Source organism: Hippichthys cyanospilos, chromosome 7, assembly GCF_059441005.1.
Source record: "Hippichthys cyanospilos isolate Australia breed blue-spotted pipefish chromosome 7, RoL_Hcya_1.0, whole genome shotgun sequence".
Classification (NCBI taxonomy): Eukaryota; Metazoa; Chordata; class Actinopteri; order Syngnathiformes; family Syngnathidae; genus Hippichthys; species Hippichthys cyanospilos.
Window position 1 is genome coordinate 13,709,827 of NC_142375.1, and position 16,876 is coordinate 13,726,702.

Here is a 16,876-nt window from a genome sequence, read left to right on the forward strand (position 1 = left end):
TCTCTCTCTCTCTCTCTCTCTCTTTCTCTCTCTCGCTCTCTCGCTCGCTCTCTCTCTCTGTCTCTCTCTCTCACTCATTCTCTCACTCTGCCTTCTTTGACCTCACCCGGCAGGAACAGCTTTATGAGTTCATAGTTGTGAAATAACATCCATCCATTGAATGGGATTTTAGCCTTCTTTAGTTTTGCTCCTGCAGTAGTGGATCATTTTCATATGTAATGAATTGCATCAAATTAATATGAATCCTGTAGGGGTGTGGGACGAGAATATAATCCTGAGATGAGTTGTCTCACGAGTCTAAGTCCTCAAGAACAAAATAAAGATTTTTTAATGACGAACATAAATGTTCCAGTTTTCAAAATGTTTTGTTTTTTCCAAACATACTGCAACAAAATGTTCAATTTGGTGTGCAAATGTAAACGTATATTTTTTCAAGTATTGCTTCAATGTTCCCTAATAATGAATAGTTTAACAATATGCGCAAATCTCCTTTTAATGATGGTGTATGGCATTTTTTAAGTGTTTACAAACCATCTTTGTAATATCTGCCAATATTTTACTAACTTTTTCTTAAAATGGAAAACCAAAATATTACAACAGGTGATTTGAAAGTAATTAAAGCAGCATTTAGTTCACCTTCAGATATTGAGATTTGTTTTTCTTTGCTTGGTTAAAACTAAATATAATAATAATATATATCAGCGGTGGTCCGTGACTTTCACTCGTACGCCTTCTGTGATGTCAGACTCTCGAATAAATAGCCCTCAAGCGCACACGTACACATTAATGGGCTACACAGGCTATTTGTGGGAGCTTTTCAACATCAATAAACATGCATTAGCCATTAAAACATGTTATTATACGTGATGTTGTCAACACTTCAATAAATAAATAAATGATAACACAAACATATTAAAAATGAAACAATAAATAAAGAAAAGGCTCGCACTCACCAAAACAAACGGCGGTCACAATCGATCAATCTTTGTGTGATCCCTCACTGGTTTCCCCCTTAACCACTAGGAAAACAATTGCCCTTAACCACCTTCCTTTTGCATTACTATTATTGAAGTTAACATGTTAATAAAGAACTATCACATAAATGCATTCATGGCAAACATCATGCAGATTCTTAACCTTCTCTTTTGCTACGTGTAATACATTCGGGCAATAATACAAAAACCCAGACCTTTAATAATACTCTCATGAGCCATTTTGTGGCATTTGCAATAGAAACATGCCATATGGAGTAAAGACATTACTGTGCAACACCCCAGTTTTTTTTTTTTTTTGTTTCTTTTTTTCTGGTAGTCCATCTACAGTAAGTACTACAACGGTTTGAATTTGTAGTGTATTGTTAGGCTGACTGCATTTGAATGATCACATAAACAAACAACCCCCCGTCCTCCGAAAAAAAAATATCAACATCTATGATCACAAGCCCATTGTTTAAATCATTTATTGAATCGGTTTTACTGTGTGAGCCCAACAAAACAATGTGGATGATGACTAATTGGCCCATCCATTTCAGAGATAATGTCGATGGGCTGCTGGGAAAGGATTGTTGAGGAGATATTTATACAAGTGTGGCTGTCAGGGATGTTGGAAGAGATGATTCTTAACATAAAAGGGGCCTCAGCCTTCAGCAGATTTACTTTTTTTTATCAGTGAAAAGGGGGGGATGACCTCATCTTCTGTAGTTTATACAATATCATATTTGTATTTTTTATTACCTACACAAACTTTCTATAAATAATAGTGTAGTCAGCAGCAGGCCTCTGACTAACTGTGGATGAGAGTGCAATGTGTCCATCTGTTCATTTTATGTAGAACTTTTCATCAATCGTGTCGTGGGTGAGCTAGACGCTGTCCCAGCCAGGATTTGAAACCCTAACAGAATTGTTTGGCAGATTTGCTAACTGCTACGTCGCAGGGATGTGCTAAAACAATTATTTGATTATTTGATCTTATAAGAAGTAAGATGTAAAACCTTCCCGAAGTACGATTATGATTCGTGAAGCACCACATTTTGTTTCTGCACACACCAATATTTTCCAGAACAGAGAAATCTTGAAGAAACATCGACACAACCTTGATATATTGATGCCGGGTTGAGTCATGCATAGCTCGAGACATACTGGGACAATAAAGTGAACAATTACACATTTGTACCATTAAAGAAATAAAAATAGCTGGTACCGCAATGCACTTGAGGTGATATTTATATAAACTGCATTATTGAAAGAGCCGAGAGTAATTTTCATCAGAAAGTTCACAGAAAGTTCATCCGGGTAAACACTCGTTGGTCCGTCTTACTCAAATGTGCGCAAGAAGGGTCAGTCACAGTGAGATTTGATGGCCATCTGAATTGCTTCTATGTCCAAAGTAAGGTGATCCCCCAGAGACACAAACTGCAGACAGTGATTTGGCCATGTCACAACACAGAGCGCTTGCACTCAGTGTCAAACATCTTTTTTTTAAACGAAACAAGCGCATACAGCATTTCTAGTCATGTTTTTGTGTGCCCGGATTTATCTGAGAATGACACTTAAGTCCGAAAGTAATATTAGATACAGTGCAACTGCAAATATCAAACATACGGCAATTCAGTTATAACCCTGGATTTACTTGCAGTTTGTTCAAATCCAAGATGAAAAAAACATAACAAAACCAAAAAACAAATCCCATTATTATTATTTGTATGCAGAGTAATGTGTTCCAACTGACACAATCATCCAGCTCACAGGAAATAAATAAAGATGCCTGAGAGGTAAAAATAATATAAACATGATTGGTGCTAAGCATAACTTGACGAGTCTACCAGTTGTCAATCTCGTCATCGTCTCTGGTGTGCGTGATGCCGGAATACTTTGTAATACTGAACAGTAACCCCTGGGTATACTCTACTTTTTTTCTTTTCTCAACATTCTGCATCTCTTAACACCCTTTTCTTAGCAAGGTCCGTCCTTTGAGAAAAACAAAAACACCCGCAAAAAGATACTGATAGGTTATAATGAGGTCTAGTGAGATGTGACACATGTCACTCATGATAGCAGTTCAATGTCTGAAATGGATGTAACATTTAAGGAGCCCCGCTCTAGAGTAGATGTTAAATATTGGTTTTTGTCTTTGTGTCTATCTTCTGGCTCATGAGATGACCAAGCATAGCACTTGTGACGTTTTTTTGGGGTGACAAAACCTTTGTTATGTTATGCTATTCAGTGAACCCCTGGGTATACTCTACTTTTTTTCTTTTCTCAACATTCTGCATCTCTTAACACCCTTTTCTTAGCAAGGTCCGTCCTTTGAGAAAAACAAAAACACCCGCAAAAAGATACTGATAGGTTATAATGAGGTCTAGTGAGATGTGACACATGTCACTCATGATAGCAGTTCAATGTCTGAAATGGATGTAACATTTAAGGAGCCCCGCTCTAGAGTAGATGTTAAATATTGGTTTTTGTCTTTGTGTCTATCTTCTGGCTCATGAGATGACCAAGCATAGCACTTGTGACGTTTTTTGGGGGTGACAAAACCTTTGTTATGTTATGCTATTCAGTGACCTAGAATCCACCTGAAAGACGCCAAACACTTTTTAACTCTGTTGTCCAAATCATACAGTAATTGTCCCTTTTTTAAGCATTGCTTCTGTGGCCTGTTGTCTTGGCTGGAGCAGAAGCATTCATGTATCTATTACCCTCTTGTTGAAATGATATAATCAGGTGTGTGATGTAAAAGGATGAAATTCTTCAAAAAGAATTGACGTGTGCACCTCAATAATTTTGAGTTCCCTGTGTTGAGGCTAGTCCACAAATCTTAGATTATGAATGGGATGGTAGCAGATGAAAATCAAGATTAAGGATATGCACTATGTTTCATGTTTAGCACACTAAACCCTTCATTTCAAAAGTTTGACATTTCTTCACCCGACGTTTGTGTGTGTATATATCCGGTTTAGGAGATTAATCCGTTCCGCAGTTGGGATCGTAACACAAATTGGCCATATGGCGGGCAATCCAAACCGATGTTAACTAGCAAGTGCATGTAAAACCCCAGATTAAAATACATAAATAAATTTAAAAAAAAAAAAAAATATATATATATATATATATATATATATATATATATATATATATATATATATATATATATATATTTATACAAACATTGTTTACATATGTATATTGGTCTTAAAATAGTATAGTGAGTGCTACTTATATATAATATACATGTATAAAATTAAATCACATCATAGCTAAAAAATATAGAAAGAATTAATTTACCTTTGAGTGATGTGAGTGCTTATTCCAGCCCTATTCCGTAGTGAGGGTAACCTACCTTGGCTTGGCCTTCTTCGTAATTTTTGATTATCTGCAGCTTCCTTTCCATGTGAATAATCTTCTTATTCCCTCTTTGACAGCACTAGCAATCTTGGAACCCATGGCTAACCAAGTTTGATTGAATTAAACACTAAAATGCACAATGAATAAGTTTTTTTTGTAAGCACTCAAAGCTAGCAAAGCTTTAACGTTCCGCCATCTTGGAAAACCGAGATGCTGACCGATAGCTGACCTGCATCTTAGTGCTTCTGTGACGCTGACCAATAGCAGCACCTAATCTTAGGGAGTCATGATGCCGACCAATAGCAGACCAGCATTTTAGTGATGTAAGCGGTGACATGTGCATAGACATATGAGCGCGGAGCAACTCAGTTACACACACACGCTGACCGCCAAAAAAACACCACGGTCGACATTGTAAAGTGAAAAAAAACGCAAGCCAGGGACGTCCACTATGCATGTGTGTGTGTGTGTGTGTGTGTGTGTGTGTGTGTGTGTGTATATCACACATCGGGCGCATAGTCAGAGAGATTTATTCAGATTAGGCCTGCCAGTTCTTTCTTTATTTTTTTTGAAAGGTAATATTTACATGCACACATTTACAATGTTCAGTTAAATCCTTGTACAGTGTGGATTTATTCTATGTGGTAGTGGATAATCATGTGGTTTGAAGAGGAGAGAAAACCACAGTTGTGATCGCATCATGAAGCCACTAGGATTCAAAACTGCATCCTTGATTAAAAAGCAGACAGCACTCTCAGGCAACAGACAATGGAAGGTAAATCCTCAGACAAGAGAACAAAATCCACAATCTGTCATTGTGCTCATGCGTGTGTATGTCTTCGCTTTTGTTCAGTATTCCCTCCAAGTGTGAGGTCCCTCCGAATCATAAATAACACATTTTAGCTTCAGAAGATGAAATATTGTTGCAGTAAATTGTTAGAAGTAGTCATGGTTTGTGGTCATTCAGATAGGATGAGTCAGATTCAATGTGAGGAACACTTTGATGAACATTGTGTGAACCGTGCTCCGCCCTGCTTCTCACAGTGAATCTAGTGATGCCTTTTGCAATGGTTTCATCATCTAACTTTAAAAGAGAAATCCACTACCTAAAAAAATAGTTACTTGTGTTTCTGTCATTGGACTTTCGTCTTGTGACAGAGCATGATAGATTTAAACATGGAATTAAATATATAAATACCAGTCTGAGACTCATTTAAAACATAAAAAAAAAAGCATTGCTATTTGCCGATATGCCAAAGAGAACAGGGTGTTTGTTGGAATAACACATTTACCATTGACAATACAGTGTATGTAAAACATCAAATATTAAATACTGTATGTTCAGGCGTTGCAATTACATTTTGTGTGGCACTCCCACAGCACGTCTACACCTATTCAACACCGACTAAATTATAAACATTAGCTTCAAGAGTAATTGAATCGGCTAAGAGCCATTAGGTACAGCATATTTGCTTGTGTCACATACAAATAACTGATTGAGCAGACGAGTGCAGCGTTTGTCAGTCTGTGATCATATCAGTGTTCTATTTTTATTAAGTTTGACAGTTAAATAATGCTAATGTAGACTGATTCTTATTTCTTTCCGAAGGCACACACATATACTGTTTCATAACATTTTGATTAATGACAACCACTACTTTCAAGAACATAATCTGCACGTCGTTTCCGTAAAATAAGAAGTCTTGCTTTGAACATCATTAGACTGTATTTTGAAGGAGTAAGATGGAGATTACCATATTTTTGATTGGTTAATACTTGTGGCACATTCCCACCAATAACAATAGGGAAAGAAGTTGAATTAGTAGCCAACGCAACGAACATTGTGACATATAATTATCGTTCAGACGCCGCCCCAACAAAAATGATCTCATAGCTCCAAATGACAGAATAACCGCTCAAGATTTTACTTTTGGCAACAAGGCAATGTCAGATTCAAGTTAAGCTAAGCCATTTTAAACTAAAACCAGTAGCATCCATTCCATACTTAAAAGTAGAAGATTAAATTCCAACCAGTACTCCTTCACTGCTGTCACCATCTACGGTTGCTCCCAAAAAGTCTGCTGGAACACTTAAAGCTCCAATGAGGACACTTTGTGCCCATTGTGGAATGTTGTAAAGATGGAAGCCGTTCGAGCACAAGCTCCCGATTGCTTTATAACATAGGCTATCTTCGGAAATTACCGGGAGGAAAACATGGTCTGTCTCTGTACAGATCCTCTTACCAAATAGTTGTTATGTTTTTTGAGTGAACTTCCGAATGCACCCAAGACAAAAGGTATTTTGGGTTGAACTCTAAATTTTAATGTATCACTGACGTAGGCACATAAAGTGGTCAGTACACACTTTTGGTTCTTATTTTTACTAATTATTGACCAATCTATTTGATACTGTAACTTTCACAATGCAGTGCTATTAGTTTAGCAAACTTACCTTTTTTGTGTTCTCATGAAAAGTGATGTTTTTGGAGCTATACCATGAGTCACAAGGCCAGCCAACCCAGAGGCGTAGACATTTGTGGCAGGTATCAATTGGTCAAAGAATACTGCATGGATGTAAAAACGGCAGACAAAACTCAGATATTGAAATGTTCCTGTCTGGTTGTGTCCAAATGGGTGGTCACGGCCACTCTTGGCCACCATGTGCCTCTGCCCCTGAGCCAAACTGAAAGTAAAAAGTGACAAAAAAAAATATGATACGATACTAGTGCAATACTACTTACCACCTATAGCAATGGTCTCCCAACTTTTTCATCACCACGGACCGGTCAACGCTTGAGAATTTTATTGTATGCAAATTACATTGTCAATCATAAAATTGAACTACAAAAGCCATTAATTTCAAGGGAAATACCTGGCACAAACGAAAACGTGAATGAGCTAAACGCATACAGGGCAGCCCTATATAACATGATGAAGATAAGAACTAATATTAGCTTGCATGTTCTCCAGCACAACGCTATGTCCCCCACCTACTGCCAGAAGCCTATAGAAAATGGATGTGGATGGATGGATGTTTTCCACAGTCACAAGTTGTTAGATCAACAAACAAATGTTGGAGATATTATCATACATGAGTAAGTACAACTTGCAAATAATCGTGGGCCAGATTTCACAGAGACAAAACAACATGTGCGTCACGGACTGACTGCTCTCAAAACCACACCATCCTTCTCACTACAAAATGTATTATCAACAGCGGCCAGAGGTGGCGCCAAAAAACAAAGATCAAGCCAAACAATGCACAAATCAATGAACTGTTAAACTAAATAAGTTCCAAAACATTATTTCGGGTGCGGCCCACGCGGCCAGGTACCAGTTGATCCGTGGACCGGTACCGGGCCGCAGACCAGTGGTTGGGGACCCCTGACCTACAGCATTGTTTATTTTTTTCCATGCTCTGAGTTCACCTCTTGGTCCTTATTTGCAATGCAATGTAGAAAACACACTATATTCTGTATTGCAAATACACTTTTGCGGCTGAATTGAAGAAAGGCTAGATAAAAGGATGGCATGCACCGTAATAATTCCACTCCTGCTCGCTGCATCAGCCTTTGAGGAATGTGTAACTTGCATCATTACACCGAGAGAACTCAAGCACGGGAGGACTCAAGCGCAGTACCATTTTTACACACAATGTGTGTCTCTGGTGACCGGCTGTACAGCAAGTGCAAGAATCATGTTGTAATTTGCATTTTTCTGTTTGATGTCATACTGGTGGCTGCCTAACTTGATGACAATTTACCTCACAAAATCCCCGATTAGAGCCACCTCTACTCAGCACCCACCAATATGAGCAGCTTGACTCATCATTATCCAGGCTTATAGAAACATCTTTCTCAACTGCCTCTGACAACCATCACCTTTACATTACATGCTTCTGAGTATGTTTTTGTAGCACGCTGTACTCAACTAAGGAAACTTACAGTGGTAATATACAGAAGGCTGGGTTTTGTTTTTTGTTTTTTTAAGTGAGTGTGTGTGCTAGTGTTACATATTTGTGTTTCATTTTTTTGAGAAGCTAAATTGTAAGAAACGTATTGAAGCCAAAGTGTGTCTAAGTAGTTTGTTTTCCTTGTCAGTCAGTTCAGGTTTGTGGAGCTGCGCTTGCTTAAAATTGTGCACTTGACACAGTTTGGTTAAGAGCTCAGTGATCTTGTATGACAGTTAAGAACTGCGAGTGCAAAGAAACCCTCAGGAAAGTGAGATTTTGGGTGAAGTAAGCATCTATATCATATATCCCGATTCAAGTCTTAAACTCTACACAAGTGACGTGTTTTGTTTAGTTTTGTTTTTTTCCCTTCATGAATTCATGCATCGGCGTCATCTAAGAAATACTTGTTAAATGGAAGGGAACGTTGTGTGCACCAGAAAGATTACTATGAATTAACTTTAAAGAAAAACACACAACACACAACTAGGTTATTTGATCTCTAAAAATTACTCCTTAAACATATTGAGTACGTCAGCAAAAACCACTGTAACAAGTTTCACATAAGAATGAACCTTAACTACAAATAATACATACAATAGCTAAACTAAACTAAACTAAACTTAACTAAACTACACAACAATAATGAATATCATTACCGGTACTAATACAGAATATACTTTGGCATTTGGCATACATTCCCATTAGAGTGTCATGTCTTGGAATGGTGAGGGGAAGGAAGGCGACCCAAAAATGCAGAAGAACGGAGAGGATGCACTAAAAAATAAATGGTTTTATCACACTAAGGGCAAAAATCCAATATGGGCAAAAGTGAGGGTAAAGGAACAAAATTAACTCGAGACAGAAACCTAACTAACGGGAAGCTACAACAGGGAGACAAATGGGCCCTCAGGACAGGAAGCGTACTTTGGGAGGCAAAAACAAAGGGGGTTACACATCGACATATGACTATGACCCAACAACCGACCAACACCAAACTGAGGACTTAAATAGACTAGAGACTCAACAAGGAAACGCAAAACAGCTAGAGAGGAACAAAAGGCAGAGGAAGCTGATTGGAAGACACACGGAGGGTAGGTACACCGACCGGTGGAAACAAATCACGCTAACGAGGACCGACACAAGGGAAACCACAAGACACAAGAACTGAAACGAAACCCACAACTTGAAAATACCAATATTCCCCAAAACAGAAAAAAACAAGCTGAACCCACAACAGAAAACATGACATAGAGTTATTTTCTTCCTTTTTGCATGTTCTATGTAATGTGAAGTTGTTCATTGAGAAGAGAGGAACATAATTGAAGCTCTGATAAGAATGAGGTGCCCTGGGATACTTAAATTGAAAATCCATGGTCAGAGCATGTATGGTGTTGCTTGCACTGACACTGTTAGCAAAAGAGAAAGTTAACCGAGCTATTGTCAAGGGGTTGCAACCCAACAGCATGGCTTAAACACTGTAAATCTGGTGCCGCCAAACTTTTTGAGTGCGAGAGTTAATTGTGCCCTCTTAAAAAAAATCAAACGACATTTAGTCATGATATTTAAATTAGACATTGATTATTTTGGATTTCACAACGACCAGGAAACCTTTTTGCATGTTCATTAGATTTTCAAATGATCTCCCATCACCAATGAGCTGTTTTTAGAACAGCTCCTAGGCCCTCCTGTGGTTTTTACCAGCTATGTGGTGCCAGTGGGCATAATAAATGTGAAAACCGGGGCCATATTGTGGTAAACCTTGTTAGTCTCAGTGTGCCTTTTTGGCCACCCCAACACTAGGGGAAAATATCAGTAAATGTGGTTTTTGTGCTGTTCTTACATGCATGCAGTATTCTTAGACCACTTGATAGCTGATACATGTTGTTTATATTTCCTGAATGGTTAATTTTTAGTAAAATAAAATCATTCATTACATGAAAGGTTGTCTGTGCATGCTACTCTCTGGTGACATCCTGGCCACCCCATTGAAAAATTTCTGGCTACGCTCTTGGAGAAAACGTATTGTTGACCTTGCTTTTTTATCAGCGGTCAAAATAAGAGCAAATCGAGCAGCGTCGCATATCACTCTTTTGATGATATTTAAGGTACCATAACATGTTTGTTTTATTCCTTTGTTTGTTTTTGTCGATTAATATTGATAAATGAATATTTGTCCACATCACATTATGGGGTGGTTAATTTCAGCTCTGCACATTTTCACTTCGTTCAGTCTTGGCTGCATGCTTCATGAATCCCACAAATAATTCATTAGGCACAAAATGTGTCTCATTTCCCCCTGCGCTTGATCTTGATTGTGCTATTTTAAGTTTGTAGTTAGAAAAGCCAGCGAGCAGCGTTATTTGAGTGCAGAGTTTGTCAGTCAATAGAAAATAACAGATCCGTTATTAGGGTTTCTGACCAGTCGCAGCCCAAACCTCACTACTGATGCCTGCCCGTGACCCCGACTGTCCTCAAAGAAATCCCTTAGTCCATGTCCTCGTTTTTTTTTTTTTTTTTCTGATCCACTGTTCGCTCAGATTGGAATGATGCAACAGAAGGACGGAAGAATTTTGGTTAAATAGGTTTAAGTCCCCTAGCATTAAGAACAGATCCTGGAATTGGATTGACCGATTCCTCGTTTCATCCGTCCCCTAAGATATTTCATTTGAAAGTAAAACGACACTCTCTGAAAATGAAATAAAATGCAACTCATCCTACACCAAAGCCACGTGCATGAGCCTAGACAAAGTGCATGTGATAAATAGCCTTTCTCCCTCTCTGCAGTGAAACAAAAGTACATCAATGATACTCAGACCCTCTTCTCACCCCATTGACTCTTTTTCTCTTTACCACAGTTCTGCTCTCACAGATATCACACCACTCTCATTTTCTCACCCTCTCCACCCTATTCCCAACCTCCCTCTCCCCCCACCCCTTATGTCTCCTCTGCCCAGCTACTCTTCCTTCAGTCCCTCCCTCGCAAACTACTTGCTATTCAGTTCAGGGAGACTGTAGGCAGCGACGCTCTCGCTGGTCATGCTGCTGCTGCAGGACGAGTTTTTTTTTTTTTTTTTTTTTAATTCTTGCTCTGCTTTTGCACTGATAACCCGGCATTTCCTCCAATTCTCCTTATTCTCCTCAGTGAATACACTTTAAACCCTTGGCTCATAACCAACACACTTTAACTCTTTGTGGATACATCCAGCATGGTATGTTCACCCATATCATCTCACAATCTCGCAGAAATCGTTATGCAAGTGGTGGAGTCTATTGCCAGTGTCAAGATTTTTTTTTTTTTCCCCCTCCTCAGGTATACTGCAAAGACATGCAGAAATGTAATCACGATAGAGACATGCTCGACTCTGTTTGTCACGCAACTCAAAAGGCAAAATTGAATCTTTGAAATCCCATAATGGCATTATAAGAAGGATGACAAGTGACGGCCACCATTTAGAGGGGAGAAAAACAATACCTTTATTTAGATAAAGACTTTTAAGCACATTTTCAAGTTGTACTAACACACCATTAGTAAGAAGAACAATGAAATGGGCGATGCCTACGTACGTCATCATCGGCTTGAAGGAATGATTGCTTTACTTCAAATGTAAGACTAGAGCAACATAAGTGAGAAGCTCAGTGGCTGTGCGTGTACATGTGTGTGGACTGTATAATAAGAAAACGTATTCATATTAAATATGCATTACACCTTAATCAGTATAACCATGTTTTAAGGAAGATTATTTCACTTATAATGAGGTTTCAACATATGTGCATCCATCCATCGATGCATTTTATATAGCTAGTTATCCTCACTAGTGTCACTGGCTTGCTGGTGCCTATCCCAGCTGTTTAAGGGCAGTTACAACCAAGTATGCACCCAGTCACACCTAAGACGTATTTAGAATGTCAAATACACCTACCAAAATCAACACATAAAAGTAATGGAAGCAAATAATTCAAAGTATTTTTTCTTGTTCATCAATGCAGATAAATAACTAAATAATTGTACATATTTAAAAATAAATACAGAACAAAATAAAACAAATGACCAATTTCAGAAAAGAGGTGAGCCATGATTGGTCATTGCTTGAATCCTGAGTCACTATGATGTCATTTTCGAGTGGCAAAAAAGTACTGTCAAAATAGATCAAAACAGGTGAATTTTGTTGCTTGAGTCATATTCCACAAAACCAATATGAATCTGAATGGCATTTTTAGACTTGTGCGGGTGCATAGAACATTTTATTATAAAAAAACATTTTTGACTTTACATCCCCTTTAACTAATGCGTTCATGCTGTTTTCCAGTTCATGTTTACCATTCCTCGTACTATTAATTTCATACATGCGATGAACCTGATAATAAGATCCACGCTACTTCACATCCATAGCCTGCTTGACCGTAAAGATGCTAATAGCCAATGACAGGCCCACAGTCTAAACACGAAGCTGTGTAATGAGAGGAGTAAGCAAACAGGCATCAGCCATTAAACATACGTAAGTACCAGAAGGCACTCTGGAGTCACCTCAAGCGATGCCATTCTCGACTGCATTAACTCTAAGTGACAGCAGTATTCCAGTCCCAAGCAGCGTCGTTATAGATACTTTGGGCAATCGTGTGAAAGCATGAAGGGGGAAGAAACAAAAAAAAAGATGCAAATCATTGCATAAAGCAACGCAATGGGGTGAGTTGACTGAATTTGTTGAGTTATTCTACAAACGGTTTGCTATTCATGGACTCAAATGTTGAATACTTGTTGTATACATTTATTATAATCATTGTTGTAAAAATATCAAAATATATTCAATGGAAGGAAACAATAACATAGTTATTTTAGTGTTGATTAATTATGTATTTGTGGTAGGAATGCCCAGAAATTAAGATTTTGGGCCAAAACGGAAAACCTAAAATGAGAAATGCTTGCAACCAATCAATTTTGTAACATCTTTACTATGGCCTTGAATTATTGTTACTTAGTGTTTTAACACCTTTTTTAAAAGATACTGATAATAATGTGCTCGATTCCTTTTACGCTAATTTTTTTTAAATGTAAGTATATAAAACAAAAACATATTTCGTTTTTGATTGATTGACATACCAACAACTAGAAATTGAGTTAACTCTTCTAGTGACAAGCATTATGGGAAAAGGAAACCTGGGGAGGGCCAGTATATTTAGCATTTTCACTCATCTTTCAAGGCCGACAGTATATTGTGTTCTATATCTATTTAAAAATGGGTGGTATCATATGAAAGATTGATTTCCATTCCTTACTTTGAATTGCATGTAGGTAATATCTTTGTTATAAGTGTAGAAATGCTGCCATCCAGTTATCACGACAGTGCTCAATTGGCTTATATAAGGTAAGCAGCAAGCGTGTCAGCTACACTCCATAAAAAAAAACAGTGTATGACGAGCATTTCATCATTTATTGTCATTATTACTATTTGAAAAGACGAAGATCATTGTTCAAGAGTTAATTAGGTATTGTAAATCACGAGATGGACCATTTTTTGTAATTAAGGAAAATATCAAAAGACATTTCACACGTTCTTTTTGGTCTATGTCACCTTTAAAATATTGATGAGAAGCCCACATTATTTACTTATTTGCAGTTTATAACTTACTTTATGCATGGACTTTTTTCTTTTCGAAATGTCGGACTGTATTTGAATGCACCATGTTCAACACACATATAGCAATTAGCAATAACTTGATCCGTATCATTCGATGACATAATCAAATAGTGTTTTTTTAGGGTCCTTAATCAATGACTGAATATGATTATTAATGGTGGTCTGTTGACGTTGGTAGGACTGTGATACAGTGGCAAAAAAACAAAACAAACAAACCGAAAAAAGTCAAATCTCACTGGTAACAAAGACCACTTCAAATATACGTCCATAATTGCATTGACGTACATGTATTATTTAGTGTGTTTATTTTGAAGTTGGCCTTCCCAGCACACCGTTGGCACGTGACGTGTTTTTTTTTTTCGTACACCTTGATAGGCTTTTGTTTTAGCTTGGCTGTAGTCCCAGGAAAGAAGGGAAGGCTTTTCAGTGCTCTCTCTTCTCGACCCGTTGAAACGCTTGCAGTAGTTGCATACTCGGAGACGCCCCTCTTCTTCTCCCGTCTGCTCGTATGCACTTCAGTTCGGTTCTGCGTCATCAGTACGTCCCCCTCCCCCCTCATTTTAATGGAACATTTTCATTGGCTGGAGATGTGGCGCATCGGTTATTCATGGTATATATCTCCTTGGGGTACTTTGGGCTGAACACCACATTTGCCACTCAGACTTCCCCTGTTTTTCAACATAATGATTGCAAAAACAACAACAAACATTCAAGCATGTATTCTTTTGGAGCATCCTGTAATCAAAATAGCCGATCCACTGCTGCGCCTCTTTAACGTCCACTTAATGGGAACAAGTCAAAACAGACTCATCCATGGCGCAACAGTCGAGGGAGCGCAGCGTATCTTAATGAGCATCTCGCTCCCTATTATCTGCTGGTAACCTGACCAACATGTTAGCACTATTATCAAACGCCACCCCAGGCTCACACAAACACTTCCTCACCTCCTCGTTATCAGCTTGGCTTCCTTTTAAAGTGTTCCACAGACAGTGTAACCACATTGGACGGTAATTGTACCTCTCACTCCTGCCTAATTGAATTGACAAGGAACCGGAATTGATATCATTTAACACATTGATCTTTGGAGACAATGAGACAAAATACCCCTTGTCCTCCCCCACCTGTCTACTGCTTTCCTTCTGATTTAACTGCCCATTTCTTTGATTTGCCATGTTATTGCCTATGAGCCACCAGATTCATCTTGCCTGTCCTCTGTTTTATCGTTCCTTTGCCGTTGTCACTTTTTATTACAATAATTTGTAAGTTGTGGAGACCATTATTTAGTGAACACATACACATATTGATCACTTGTTTTTTTTAAACTATACATCTTTTAGCAACATTTTTATTCCTTCACTCCAGTGATAAAACATTTATTATTATTATTATTATTTGTACTTCTTTTGGGGATATCTGAGTGCAAAGTGCAAGTCCATTTAATTTATAACTTTGGTCTATAATCATCAGCTTGGAATTATTTTAAAGATTAAACTTAATAAACATATGAAAGTGTTCAGAAAGATATGGTGGGGCGTCGTAGATGCTTAATAGAGATGTACAAAGAAAAAATGGCCACCTCTATTTTGTGGAATTTACCAGTTGGGAGTTGTGTTTTGAAAATACGTAACCTCTGCGGTAAAAATGAAGCTTTCCATGCACACTTGCTTATTTGTAGGAATTGTACAAAATGTTCTCCTTGAGAAAAACGATTGTGACGTTGAGAAAAAGATTGAAGGCAGTTCCAGTCAGAATAGATGCAGAGAAACATAATTTGGACACATGTTAATTGAGAAGAAAATAGCAATCATTAACCTTCCGTTATATGGCGGTCCAAAGGATTCAATCAGTGTCTCTGTATGGGAGACCGTTGAATCAACCGCCAACTGATGTCAGGTTTTTAATAGCGGTGTACCCTAGAGCACAATTGCTTACAAGGGACACCTGAATGGCAGCGGAGCAATGCCAACACCGATAAAAATGTCGACGCATAAACGCAACATTGGGAGTCTGTTTGTCTTTTCAGCTTTATTTGTCATGCGCATATGTGTGTTAGCCAAAACTTTCCTTTTGACGTAGCCCTGCTGAGAGATATTGTGACACATAGACTAACCTATGATTCACTGTTTTGATCTGCCTTGTTTATCACATTTGTGATGGGGAAATTCATGCATGGTCTTTTTAATTGGTTAAGTCTTTTCTTTTTCTTTTTTTTTTAAACAGCAAACATGAGAACTCCCTTTTCCACACAACGCTGTATTGTAATGATCACAAAAATGCAAAATGAGACTTTAGGCAGTTATAACAAACTCAAACGACTTCTGAATGCCAGCAGGATCCTAACATAATAAGGGACAACTACTGTATGTCCCCTTAGGCACAAAGCACTTTGATATGTTAATCCCCTTTACTCAGATAAAATGGTTCACAGTTTTAAGAAAATGTAAAATGTGGTCGTGGGACGTTAAACAATGATCACACAAGCAAACTGGCTTTTTTCTTGTTTCCCCAGTTTGGTTCAGGTCATTGATTATGCTCTGAATCATGTAAAATACACAGTGTCCTTAGAAATATTCCTCATAAAGTGGACATCCAGACCTTGGATGTAAAATATATGTGATTCATCAGGAAAAATGGGATCCGTATTGTTGTTACACTGGCTTTATCAGAGCAAGCTTTTAAGTGCCTATGGAAACTTTCTGTCGGAGATGCTAGGCAACAGCCATATTTGCTCCTTCTTGGCCCCAGGAGGTCAAGCCGTGATGTAGAGATTTTGATAAGGGATGTCTGGATGCTATTAGCTGTCGCAGGTAGCACCAGCTCGCAAAGGATTCCAGTCTATGAATGCTACAAACACACAATGCAAAGTGTATGGGTTCCGCATAATGAGGAAACACAAAGACAAACGTACATCTTTGGCCGGATTTTGTGGAGCAAAGTCACAGAGAG

General features: G+C 38.2%; 1 protein-coding gene across 1 annotated transcript in view; it reads left to right on the forward strand.

The window, feature by feature from the left end:
* ctnna2 (catenin (cadherin-associated protein), alpha 2) overlaps positions 1-16,876 on the forward strand; it is a 219,622-nt gene that overhangs the window by 117,171 nt on the left and 85,575 nt on the right. The window lies entirely within an intron of this gene.